Source organism: Quercus lobata, chromosome 5 (assembly GCF_001633185.2).
Source record: "Quercus lobata isolate SW786 chromosome 5, ValleyOak3.0 Primary Assembly, whole genome shotgun sequence".
Taxonomy (NCBI): domain Eukaryota; kingdom Viridiplantae; phylum Streptophyta; class Magnoliopsida; order Fagales; family Fagaceae; genus Quercus; species Quercus lobata.
Genome location: NC_044908.1, coordinates 48,587,858 through 48,601,948, shown reverse-complemented (window position 1 = coordinate 48,601,948; position 14,091 = coordinate 48,587,858). Strand labels below are relative to the sequence as shown.

Sequence of the window (14,091 nt, the reverse complement as noted above, 5' to 3'; positions counted from 1 at the left end):
GAATAAATTCAACCTTACACATTAAACTAGACAAATTATTAAAACTAATTGTCATGGAGGAAGACCAAAGAGGTAGCCACGACCTATATGTTCAGCCCCCAACTGTCCTCTGAATTTTGCCCTAAAGAGCCTTTAAATAGGTTAAGGAATCCTATTACAAGTTGAATTCTAGTTAAGAGAAAATCTCAGATTTTTAGGCTTCAATTAACCGACGATTTTGGCCCATTTAACGTCATTATTCAGAATTTTGGTAAACTAAAAAGTTGTAGTCCTTTAAGTTAACTTTCCAATCCAACTTGAATCATTGAGAATGGACATCTGAGAAGAAAGTTATGTCAAAAATACTAACTGATGTGCAGGCTGGAATCCTAATCCGAATTGGACTTAGATTCAGTGCAAATTTCCTTTGATTCCTTCTCCAATTGGAATTAAATTTAATTGGATTGGCCTTATTTAACTTCATCATGGCCCTTGTAAAAGTAAATTCCACTAGCTTTCTTCTTTGCACAAATCACCTTATTTAATTCTATTTTCCCACAAAAGACAAATTCATGCAATAAAATTCAATTCAGCACAAAATTGATTATTCAGCATTATTCCAAAACCAAATATAAAATGCATGAATTAACTCAAAATAAGTATGATAATGCTTTTTAATAATGATATAAATATGTAAAATTAAGCTATTATCAATGCACATCACTCTTGGTCTCGTATAACTAGAAGGGTAAAAACTAGTCCTCCAGGTCTCAAGTTCTCAACTTGATACATGTTACCTCACTTGTCCAAAGTTCTTATAGGAGTACCTTGATTCTCTTTTGGGATTTTGGAGGAAGTAACAAAGAAAAGAACCTTGTGGTTTGTCCTCCTAGTTTTGCCACAATAGGACAAACACCGGTCCTCTTGGTCTTGGGTTTGTGGCTAAGTAACTTGATGCCTCACTCTTGGACAACCTCTAAGATGAATCTTTCCCCTCCTTTGGAGTGCTTTGCATGCATATGTCTTCCTAACTTTTTTTTCCTTCAATAATATGCTAGAAACTAGGGTCTATGCATGCGTTTGTTTGAATATGATTTGAATTTTTTATGATATGTTCTACATAAATGCTATTCTAGATCATAGTATTCTACTAATTTTGAAGCTAAACATGTTTCTAGCTTCATCACATGGCACACACATAATCACTATATTTTTTATTCAAATAATAGGATCACATGCTTCAATTATGGTTTATACTAATCACACACAATCAACATGTTCTTAACTTCCAATCCAAATGATGTGATCATATAATAAAATTAGGATCTTTCACCATGCACAAATGAGCACTTATTTCAATCTTGAATAAAATGCACTTGGATGTCTATAACATGTTGTTTGCTTGGATGATGTAACATGACTACTAGTCACCATAATCTAGAAGACTGGAATTCACTAGGCAAGGTAGGTGCCTAACCCCTTCTCAATTGCACCCACCTTTCAACTTAGCCTTCAAACTTAAATCAATACTTTTCTATGTACTTTTCAATCTCCATATTGTAACTAGAAACAAAGCCATTTAGTTTTTCTTAGATTGTATCTTGGACAAAGGCCATGTGAAACCCTAGTTATATTCAAATTAATGTGCAAATTTCAATCAATAAAAGGAGGTATTTTTATGCACTTAAAAAAAAAGTGGTGATGAATCCATGTAAAACCCATGATTTAGGGGGGAGGGTATCATTAGTCGAACTACCATTTTGAAAGGCACAAACACAACTCTACCATCTCATGTGTGTTTAGCCCAACTTAATCAAGTGGGCCGAGGTGCAATTTGTCACAAATCTGATGTTCTTAATATGCAAACATGCATGTGAATAAAATATTATTGAATAAACTACTATGGGTCATATAGACACAAACCTCAAATCTTGTTCTTCACTTGCTTTACTAACTCCTCATAATCTCTTCTCTTTTGTGGACCACCTCCAAGTCCCCAGAGAGGCTATTAGAGTCTCTCTTAATTTCTACACACAAAATTCCTGGGAACAGTAGATGGTATCCCCAGAGAGATGGCTTATTTTGAGAGAGCACTAAAAAACTATACGTATGTTCACTCACTGTAACCCATTATCTGACTACTATAGGAGTACCTTAAATACTAGGAGAGATTCACCCACTATCTAATAAGTGATCTCTAAAAGTACTCAGCTGCTAAGTTTAAATTACACCACTACTAATATTGACAACTCATATTAATATCGATTAGTTTAAATTTAAACTTATTTATTAAATAACCCATGTAGACGATCCATGGGCCATGGTTTATGGGTTAAGTCTAATCCAGCCCAATTTCTAACAAATACAGATGTTAATTTTCTAATTGAATAAAATATTGGAGCAATTCCTTAAGTAAAGTACATTAGATTATTCAATTAAATACAAATACATAATTGCATTGATTTTTCTTATCTTCAATTACTTGTTTGGAACCAAACTTTATTCAATCCCAATAACATCCAAATACTCTTTCTCTTAAATACAAAGTTTAGAGGTTGCACCTTGCACGATGCCCTCAAAGAAATTTCTCTCTAACCAAACCAACGAACTAAAGATTCACAGGATGAGCAATGCTTTAGACACAAAAAATTTCACAATCATTGAGTTCACACGCATTAATGGTTCTTATCTAGGCCAACCACATATGTTACTTTTTTACCTACCAAAAACAATTTGTTACATTAGTTGAATGTGAAAATTTTTGTCATTTGTGTGTGTGTGTGTCTATAAACTATCTTTTCAAGGGATTATTAATCTCACAATAGTCCAAACTCATTTGAGAGTTTTTAAAGTGGGCCCAAGAAATATGGGATGACTCTTGCTCTCCAATCTACCCCTGCTAATTTTTCCCCTTTGATGACTTCTTCACACGTGGCTTGATCCACAAAATAAGAAAAAAGTACTAATGACGTTATGGCTAAGCCCAGCCATGGGCCCTTGGCTGACTAGTATTGGATTTTTGGTGGGCCTGGTTGGCCGACTTAGTTGGTTGACTCCATGTGTTTGTGGGCTACATTTATGGGTTGTGGGCTTAAATTACTGGTGTATGATCTTGTGCGCTTGGGCTATCAATTCATAACATTTATGAAGGCTTTGGGATTTGTATATTTGGGAGATAAGAATTTTCATTAGTTTAAATGTACATCAACGGACTTCATCTGTAAACAGTGTAACTTTTTTTTTTTTTTTTTGGGAGTACAAATACACCATCAACATAAAGAGAGAACAAAGGAGAAAAGCAAGAATATACCACACCTGGTAGTTGTTGGCCACTTGGTTTTAGAAAACCATTAAATCTAACTAATACTTAAGATTAAGAGGTCTTAAGTACCCACCAATTAAAATTTGATCACGAAGATATGATCACGAAGATAATGTCAAAGAGGAAAAGCAAGAACATAACAGTAATGTTATGCAGCAAATAGCAAGTTGCAGCCTATGAGGGTGAACATTTCAGTAACAATTATTGCTTTACTGATTGATTTTGGCCAAAGTAACATTAAAACTACACAATGCCATTTGATTGGGTTTTAAAATTGTACGACAAGTAGTGGTTAATAAATTAGTTCACCTAATTAAATAGAAAAATGTGACAGAGGGTTGAACAATTACCAAGTTTTTTCAAAAACATAGACCCCTTTTTCTCTATAAATAGACATTTCAATATTGCTATGTTTCTCATCCCTCACTCAACCAAGAATAGTATATCATATAAGATAGAGTACTCCTCAAATATAATGAAGGGTGCTGGGGACATATTTTACGTAATTAGTTAATCTTTTGACAAAATGCACTTTACTTGTAATTGGATAGATCTAGGATGAGTTTAGTACTTCAAGAAACAAGTGTTCAAGTTTAGTATTGAAGCTATGCAAATTTGACAAAAAAACAAGTAAAGAATGTGCTGCTCATTAAAACTCAATAGAATCCTTTCTATCGAGAATTACTGTTGAAGCTCAATAGAAGCTCGACACAAGTTGTATTTGTCGAGAATTAAGAAATCAGGTTTTCCAGATCCAATTACACGCAGATCCTTGAGTATTTGTGTAGGGTTTCTTTTCTCACAACCCTAAACATATATAAGGATTATTTTAAGAGCCGTCACAAGATGATGCAAGGTCTTGCAAAAGAATAATCCATGCATATTGTGACCAGAGACAGAATTTGCTCTAGTTCATCATATTCTCTGTAGAAACTACTGCATCTTTACGCCAAGGGTTTTATGACCACGGAGCTTCCTAATCTTCATTGTTGATGAATTGAAGAATTTTGCGGCCAACATCTTCCTCAAGTTGGTGTATTAGTCACATACTGGAATCCGTGCATCATTGGTTAGTCATGTATTGGGATTCATGCATTGAACGAAGAGATTGCTGCTACAATACAAGTCCAATTGGGTATTGGGATAAGGGTTCAACTGTAGGTTGGTATTAGGTACTAGGATTCCTTTTACTTGTAACTGTTTGTGATTAATAATAGTGGATTCTCGGGAGTGGTGACCTTAAATTCATCCGGTAGGGTTTTGCCTCGATGGTTTTTCCCATTCACAAACAAATACTTGTGTCAAATTTATTTTCCACTACATTTAGATAATTTTTTGATTTGTTTATACTGTCACACTATTGCATGTTAAATTGACTTAATTAATTAACTTCGATAATTAATTAATGAATTTGCCAAAGGGGTAAATACATTTTTGGCCTATCAAGTAGTATCAGAGCGGGCACACTCTGATTAAGTTTAATTTTTTCTATGTGATCCATTGACCCTTGTTTGTCATGGATAGAGGACAATCTCTTATTATACATCATTTATTTGATGGCACTAACTATGCATTCTGGAAAGTACGCATAAGAGCTTTTTTGCAGTCTTTAGATGAAAAGGTGTGTCAAGCTGTGGAGACTGGTTGAACTAAGCCAAAGGAAGCACCAACTGATTGAAATGATACAAAGATCAAAGCGACAAATTTCAACAGCAGAGCATTGAACGCCATTTTCAGTGCAGTCATGAATGAGGAATTTAAGAAAATATCCTTAACAGAAACTGCAAAGGAAGCATGGACCATCTTTCAGACAACCTATGAAGGGATTAAGGCTGTCAAGGATTCAAAGCTCCAAAGGCTCAACTAGCTTTGAGGAGATAAAGATGAAGGAGGATGAGTCATTTGATGAGTTCTATGCCAAGCTGAAGGACATAGTCAACTCAACCTTCAATCTTGGGGAAACTATTCCCGAACCCAAGGTTGTGAGAAAGGTGTTCAGATCTCTGCCTGAGAGATTTCATGCCAAGATCACTATCATTGAAGAATGAAAGGATATTGACTACATTCCTTTGATAAAGTTGGTTGGCAACTTACAAACCTATGAATTGGGTTTGACTAGAATTGGGAAAGGAAGCAAGAGTAAGAACATGGCATTGAAGGCCAAAAGTAATGAGACTGATGAGTCTTTAGATGATGAAAATTCCAAGATGAAGTCCTATATCACTAGGCAGTTCAAGAAGTTCATGAAGAATGCCAATGCAAAAGGATTTGATAAGGACCGTAAGCAATCCAGTTCTTCTCAATTCGAAAGCCAAGATAGAGGAAAGAAGGATGCTAAGAATGGCGGTCAGTACACTATTCCCTCCGGATTAAAGTATTTCGGATGTCAAGGTTTTGGACACATGAAACAAGAATGTTCAACATATCTCAAGTCAATTGGGAAAAGCAAGGCTCTTGCTACTACCTTGAGTGACACTAAGTCTAAGATTGAGTCAGATGACAGTGATGACGAGGGAATTTTGAATGCTTTCACTGCTACAGTTGATCCTACTGAAAGGGTTACAGAAATAGTAGATGATGAAGAGGACTTGGTGGTATCTAAGTTTGAGAAAATGGATGAACAAAATGACATCCATACAGCCTATGCAAAATTGTACAAGGTTTCTGAGAAGTATGAGAAACTGTATAGGCTAGCCACCAAGAAGCAGAGTGATGTGGAGCTAGATTGAGAGGAGCTCTCTACAAAGGTTGATGAAGCAAATCAAACCATTGGAGCTTTGTGGAACAACTTTCTTACTAAAAGGACAAAGAATCTTGAAGCGAAACTATTCCAAGTTAGACCTCAATTGGAGAGGACTTCCAGTGCAAAACTCGATGAGATGCTAAGCTTTTAAAAAGTTGCTTCTGATAAAACTGGTTTGGGGTATGATTTCTCTTCTCCTAATATTGCCTTATCTAGTACAACTGTATTTGTCTCACCTGCTGATAATGTTAATTCCAAGAACAATGAATTTAAAACTGAAATAGCTAGTGAGAAATTAGATAAAGGCAAATCTATTTAAGGAGCACCCCCTAAGGTTGAAAAGTAAGAGGCTAGAAACTCTAGGACTAAATGGGAAAACAACAAAAAGTCTCAACAAAAGAAGTCACATTTCTCTCATCACTGTGGAGCTTCAAGGCACACTCATCCAAATTGCTACAAGTGGTTAGCCACTCAACAAAGCAATAGTATGCTCTCATCCGAAAACCAAAATTAGTTTCCATCCTCTTTTGCTCCTCTTAGAGATCTTCTTAAGGCCCTCATGTTCCTTTTGAACTTGAACGGTTTCAATTCTTCTCCCTCACCTCTAGATCAAAGGTTCGCACAAAGAAAAGGTTCTTCCAAGGTGTGGAAGGAAAAATGCTCAAAGTGATCTAGTCACTTGTTCTCTCTCTCCCCTTATGGTTATGCATTACTTGTTTGTTTTGCTTTCTGATTTTGAGTCAGTCTAGCTTTATGCTTTGTCTGTTTCTTTATGTTTTTGTTCGGTTGTTTTTCAATTCTTGTTTATTTTGATTTTCATAAAAAAAAAAATTGAAAATCAGAAAAATACAAAAACAATGTGTGTACGTGTATATTGGTACTTGTGTACCTTGGATAGCCATTGAAATAAAGTTTTCTAAACTTTGTATCTCTTGTAACTTAGATGAGCATCTTAATGCACAACTAAACAAGTGAGCTTTATGACTTGTGTTTGTGATGAGTATGATTAAGTAATCTCTTATAATTAATACTCATATCACTCTTTTTGACGGGAAGGACTAGAAAATCCTAAGAGAAAGGTATAAATAACCATCTCACCACTAAAGCCTTCCAATCATGTTTAACATCTATATGCTTCGGCATAGCAAAATTGTGATGTTTTGGCTTACATAATTGAGTACTTCTCTCTCTTATTTATCCATGCATACTATGTTCAAAAAGAAAAATATGTAAAGACAAAATAAAAGCAAAAAGAATCAAAATGCTTTTAAATATGGTTGTAAGCATGTTTTTAGGAGATGTAGGAGTTATAGGATATATCTCAAAGGTGATAGTCCCATCAAGCCATTATGATTATGTGTGAGTGTATTTCATTTTCTCATATCTCAAATTGTTATAATATGAGACACTTATGCACTCTTGCTATGTTTCACACACAACACGCAAATTCTTTGCTACTTTTGATACGTGTGCAGGTACAATGTGATTTGACCATCACAAGGAATACATGTGTTAATATATGCTCACTAAACTATCTTAACTTGTTTTTGAAATATAAAATTGGTTGGACTTGTTTAGTGTGTGTGTGTGTGTTTTGGATCTATGAATGCTTTGCGTAAGTTGTTGAGAGATATTTTGAGAGCTAAATATGTTGTTTGTATTTATGTTTAAGTAGCTTACTTGTTGCATCCATCTCTATGTGTTTTTCCCTTCTTGAAAAACCTTCTTTCTTCAAGCTCGACAGCTTCTCGACAGATCCCCGACAGATTCTCTTCTATCCAGTCCTTCTTTCTCATTTTCCTGACAAATCTAGACGGATTCTTGATCCATCAAGATTTCTAGGTTTCTTCTCAACAGCTTCTTCGATCCATCGAGACAATTTTCAGAACCTTTTGTCTGGCCGATAGATTTTGGACAAATTCTCGATCCATCGAGGTATTTTTGCCATCGATAGATCCTCGACAATTCCTCGACAAATTCACTTCTATCGAGATTTAGTGCTCGACAGATCTCAACAGATACTTCGATTCATCAAGATGCATTTTCCTTATATAGTCTGAGCGCGAATCAAATTTCATTTTTCACTTCTCTCTCTCGTGCTCCAAACACATTTCTTTCACTCAAATCTCACTACCCACTACATTTTCGGCCTTTATCAAGTTTAGATCACTTGGTAAGCTTCCTAAATCCCTTCATTTTCATGCATTCATGCATTTTTGACCTAGTTTTTAGGGTTTTGAAAATTTTTGGGTTTTTGAGATTTTTTGTGAACTTGTTGGGTTGGGTGTTCTTGTTTTGATATTATATGCTTATGCATTGCATTCTCATTGCATTTTAACAATGTTTCATGCATTTAGAAGTATGTTTGATATTGTTGAATGTGTGCTAGTAGGATTGGATTGGGTTTTACCCATAATGCTTTTTAAATATTATGTCATGTTTATACATTTTTCATGCATACGTCTTTCCTTTCTTTTCTATTTCCTTGTTTTTGGTTGTGATTGTGCTCTCTCTCTCTCTCTCTCTTTCTCTCTCTCTCTCTCTCTCTCTCTCTCTCTCTCTCTCTCAGATAGGCTGCGCTATGGCACCCAAAGCACGTAAATCCACTCCGGCTTGGAATCCTTTTGGTTTTGGGTCTTCTTCTTCTTCTGATCCTATTCCCCCTCTTCATGTTCAGTTCCGTGATGAGAAGGCCTGAAAGGACTTCTTGGAGAACTTTCGAAAACATGGCGTTCATCCAAAGCGCTATGTTATTCTGTCGAACTTTTCTGACACTTCTCTCCTCGTCGTCATTTGGACTCAAGGCTGGGAATCTCTATGTGAGAGACCCTTGAGGTGTCCCATCGTGTTTATATAGGAGTTTTACTCCATATACACAATATCGATAACTCTGTACCTCGGTTTGCCACTACATTTCGAGGTACACGAATAGTAGTTACCCCGGATCTTATATCCGAGGCATTACATATTCCGCAGGTAGCGCATCTTAACTGCCCTGGTTGTGAGCGTCTTAGGATTGTGTCCAAAGACGAGCTTCTATCTCACTTTTATGAGACACCTTCCATATGGGGTAGGAAGCAAAACACCCCATGCTCGGACTTTGCAAAAGGTCCGAGATTCCTTAACATGGTGATGACATTTACTCTTACTCCATTGTCTCACTATAACTCTATCATTGAGTCTCATGCTTATTTTATTTTATCTCTTCTTGAGGACCTTTCTATAGACTTTCCCTCTCACTTCATCACATCTATCCTCGATATGTATCAAGCTACGGCGACCTATGATAAGCTCATCTTTCTTTCAGCTATCACGTGGATCCTTCGCCACTTTTCCATCCCTATTCCTGATTCTCCTTATTTCACCACTATGGGTGCCATCTGTTGACACCCCATTTTGCAACCCGTATTTAACCTCACATGGAGGGTAAAAGGGTAATTTCACCTTGAAAATATGCATCTTGATTCTAGTCACTATATCCTTAATCTCACCTCAATGGTTTCCCTCAGAATATTTTGAATTTGTGAATGAAGTTAATTTTCTCAGAAACTAGACATCTGGAGCTTCAATTTGAGCATAAGAACGAGACAATTCCGATCAGAATTGAGTCAAATATGATTATTCGAAATTGGCTCTACAGGCTATTACAACAGCTACAGGAAAACCGAATTTTGACTTGCTGCTCACTCCCACCAATCTTTTCATTTAATGCACTAGATTTCCCTTAAGGCTAAAATGAGGTTTAGGTTCATGATTTTTTGTCAACCCTCATTAAATGGTCATTCATTCATATTTCCTCCACCACTACTATATAAACCTCCCATCTTTTTCATTCCAAAACACACAAAAAACCCCATCTCTTTTCCTCTCTTGAGTTCTAAGAAGTTGAGTAGTCTTGTCATATCTTGGTCTTCTTGAGACTCAAGGTATTGAGTGAGACTTACTCTTCCTCTCCTAACTCTTCTTTTTCTCCACCTTTAGGATCTCTACCAAGAGTCTCCTCCTCCACTATATGGATTTTGCATGAAGGTATAATCTCCTTCCCTAACTTGTTTTTTGTGTTGTCATGATGAGAATTTAGGATTAAAGCATGATAATAACTATTTAAATTCTCTTGAGTATGTTTGAATGTTCTTAAATGTTCTTATGTGTTCTTCACATGTTCATGCATAACACTAGTTTTAATCTTAAATTCATATCAAAAATATGAAAAACATGTTTGTTTAATAATTCTTTCAAATCCTTCAATCTAGGATATCATAATCCACACACATTCACTATAATTTATTTTTCAATCCAAATGTAATGCTTAATAAATTGAATTATGGTTTATCACATACACACACATTAAATTCAACATGTAAATTGATTGACATATTGGATGATATAATATGAATGTTGGCCACTATAGTCTAGAAGACCAATTTCACCGAGCAAGGTGGGTGTCTAACAACTTCCCACCTTATAACATAGCCTTCGAGTTTAAATCAAGGGTTAGTAGATCAAATGCTTATCTATGTAATTTTTCAATTTCCAAATTATAACTAGGAAACAAAGTCACGTACTTTATTTTAGATTGTATCTAGGACCAAAGCCATGCAATTTACCTATGATCAATGTAAATTCAATTTCAAATTAATAAAATGAGGAATTTTTCAATTATGGTTTTCTTATTTTTTGAATAATTAAATAAGTGGCGACTCCATTATAAAACTCTTAATCTAAGGGGGGAAATATAATCAGTCGAACCTCTATTTTGAGAGGCAATAACACGACTTCACCCATTCATGTGGGTTTGGCCTAACATCTTATAAAATGGGCCAGGGGCGTGGTCTCTCACACCATCAGCGCCAGTTCTATTCGACAAAGTGAGGCTCAACTTCGACTGAAGCGGCCATGAATGGAGACGATCGATCACACAGATCCTATAGCTTCTTCTTCTTTGGCTCCTTCCACCTCTGCTCTTTCTTCTTCGGCAATTGGTGTGACCTTGATGGCCATCCTGGCACAGCTTCAGTGCATGGATGCTCGCCTTGACTCTTTCACTGATGAGATGTGTCAAATGAACACCCTTGTTGGTTGTATAGCACGACAACAAGCTCGCCTTGGTGGTTTCGCTCCCTCTCCCTCTCCTTCTCCAAAGGCTTCGGCAGATAAGGATGGTGATGATGGTGATGATGAGGATGACAATGCTAGCTTTTCCAATGATGACAAGATGATGACCTCTCAGTGACTTACCCTTTGTCATTCGTGACAAAAAAGTAAGTAGTTTTGGGTTTGAGAGTAGCCTTGTACTTAGGGAAAGAGTTAGTATAGGAAATTTTTGTTAGGGGGAGTGTTTATAGATCTTGAGGGATGTAGTAAGGTTCTTCTTTACTTTTCTTTTCTTTCTTTTTTTACATTAGCCTCATGTATACTGGTCTTGTGACCATTTATTAACATACATTGTACTTATCATTTCTCATATATAAGATGATGATGTATGTTTCTTCACCTATCTTTACATGTGTTGTTTCTTTTTTCTCTTTATACACATGTTTCTTTATGTATGCAATCCTTATTTTTTGTTTCACACAAGATGCCTTGATGAGTTTTGTTCAAGTGTTTTAGAAAGACGGGTTATGAAAGTCTACCATGCCATGAACTCCCTTCTTGCAAATTTTTTCAAGAGTTTGTGTTGGGGTTAGATTTATTTTGTAATTCACCAAGTGGTTATGAGTTTAGTGATTTAAGACTTCTCTCATGATTCATTTTTTTGTTGTGGTTTTGTTACAAAATTGCCAAAGGGTGAGATTGTTAGGGACATATTTTATGTAATTGGCTAATCCTTTGACCAAATGCACTTTACTTCTAATTAGGTAGATTGAGGATGGGTTTAATACTTCAAGAAGCAGATGTTCAAGTTCAGTATTGAACCCATGCAAATCTGACCAAGAAACAAGTGAAGAATGTGCTGCTCATTAAAGCTCGACAAAAGTCTCGACAGAATTCTTTCTATCGAGAATTACTGCTGAAGCTCGACACAAGCTGTATCTATCGAGAAATATGAAATCAGGTTTTCTAGATTTGATTACACGCGTATCCTTGAGTATTTGTGTAGGGTTTCTTTTCTCATAACCCTAAACATATATAAGAATTATTTTAAGAGCCATCACAAGATGATGCAAGGTGTTGCAAAAGAATAATCCATGCATATTGTGACCAGAAACAGAATTTGCTCTAGTTCATCATATTCTCTGTAGAAACTACTGTATCTTTACGCCAAGGGTTTTGTGACCAAGGAGCTTTCTGATCTTCACTGTTGATAAACTAAAGAACTTTGCAGCCAACATCTTCCTTAAGTTAGTGTGTTAGTCACGTACTGGGATCCGTGCATCATTAGTTAGTCACATACTGGGATTTGTGCATTGAACGAAAAGATTGCCGCTATAATAGAAGTCCTATTAGGTATAGGGGTAAGAGTTCAACTATAAGTTGGTATTAGGTACTGGGATTCCTTTTACTTGTAACCACTTGTGATTGATAATAGTGGATTCTCAGGAATGGTGACCTTAAATTCACCCAGTGGGGTTTTGCTTCGATGGTTTTCCCCATTCGTAAACGAATCACATGTGCTAAATTTATTTTCTGTTGTATTTAATTATTTTGGTAATTTGTTTGTGCTACCACGCTATTGCATGTTAAATTGACTTAATTTATTAACTTGGATAATTAATTAATTAATTTGCCAAAGAGGTCAATACATTTTTGGCCTATCAAAAGGTGTTTCTTTCCTTACAACTGTGGCCATTTTGGCCTTCGCATCCTTCTTTATTTTTGCCTTTGACCCTAGTCCTTTGCAAGACTTCTTTGTCGCAATTAACGACATCAAATCTGGTGGTATGTATAGATCACACTCTCATTATGATTAGCATTAGTAGTATTATCAATCAAGTTCTTTTGAATTTATTATAAGTTCTTACATTAAAAAAATTATCCCTCACGGTTTTTTTCCCCTCACATGACATGTTATTGTACATTGTTACATAAATGTCTTATTTGTGACAATAACTAACTTTTCTTTCTTTGTATAGTATCTGTGAATGGAAAATTTTGCAAGGACCCTGCAATTGTCTCAGCGAATGATTTTTTCTTCTCTGGACTTAATATTCCTAGAAACACTAGAAACAAATTTGGATCAAATGTCATTCTTTTGAATGTTGATAAATTTCCAGGTCTCAACACTCTAGGCATATCTTTGGCTCGCCTTGACTTTGCACCATATGGCTTGAATCCTCCTCACACTCACCCTCGCGGCACTAAGCTTTTGATATTCATTGAGGGTACTCTCTTAGTTGGATTTGTTACATTTGACCCAAACAAACTTTTCACCAAAGTTCTAAACAAGGGAGATGTCTTTGTATTCCCAATTGGTCTCATTCACTTCCATTTCAACATAGGGAAGATTGATGCTCTTACCTTTTCTAGTTTCAGTAGCCAAAATCCTGGATTGATCACCCTAGCAAATGCAGTCTTTGGATCCTCCCATCAATCCTGATGTTCTCATCAAGGCCTTCCAGCTAGACAAGAATGTAGTTGAATATCTTTAAAAAGCATTTGCGCCAAACTAGAATTCTAAAAAAATCTATGGAAAAATCTATGAAATAGTGATGGTGAACCACAATAAAGTTTAAATAAAGTTGCTTTTTTTTTCTTCTTGTAATGTCATGAAATAATTATTATCAAATAAAATGGTTTCTTATGATGCCTTTTATGTGTCATGGTATCATTTGCAAGACACAGGGGCGGCGTTATGTATGATTTAGGGTGGTCATAGGACCACCCTGAACTTTGAAAATAATAATTTTTATATCTTAGAAAAATCATTTTTAAATTAATATGGGTTGTTAATAACCCTAGAAAAAAAAAAAAAAAAAAAAAAAAACTTTACCGCCCTAAAAGAAACTTGAACATCTTAAATAAAAATATAAGCCCATTAAAAATAAAATTTGACCTCTCCAAAATTTTGGTCTGTTAAAATTGAACCAAAAAATTGTGAAAAATGCTA

General features: G+C 35.6%; 1 pseudogene; it reads left to right on the top strand.

Annotated features, from left to right (window-relative positions):
* Positions 1 to 10,944: 10,944 nt before the first annotated feature.
* LOC115990605 lies at positions 10,945 to 13,633 on the top strand (annotated as a pseudogene).
* Positions 13,634 to 14,091: the final 458 nt, after the last annotated feature.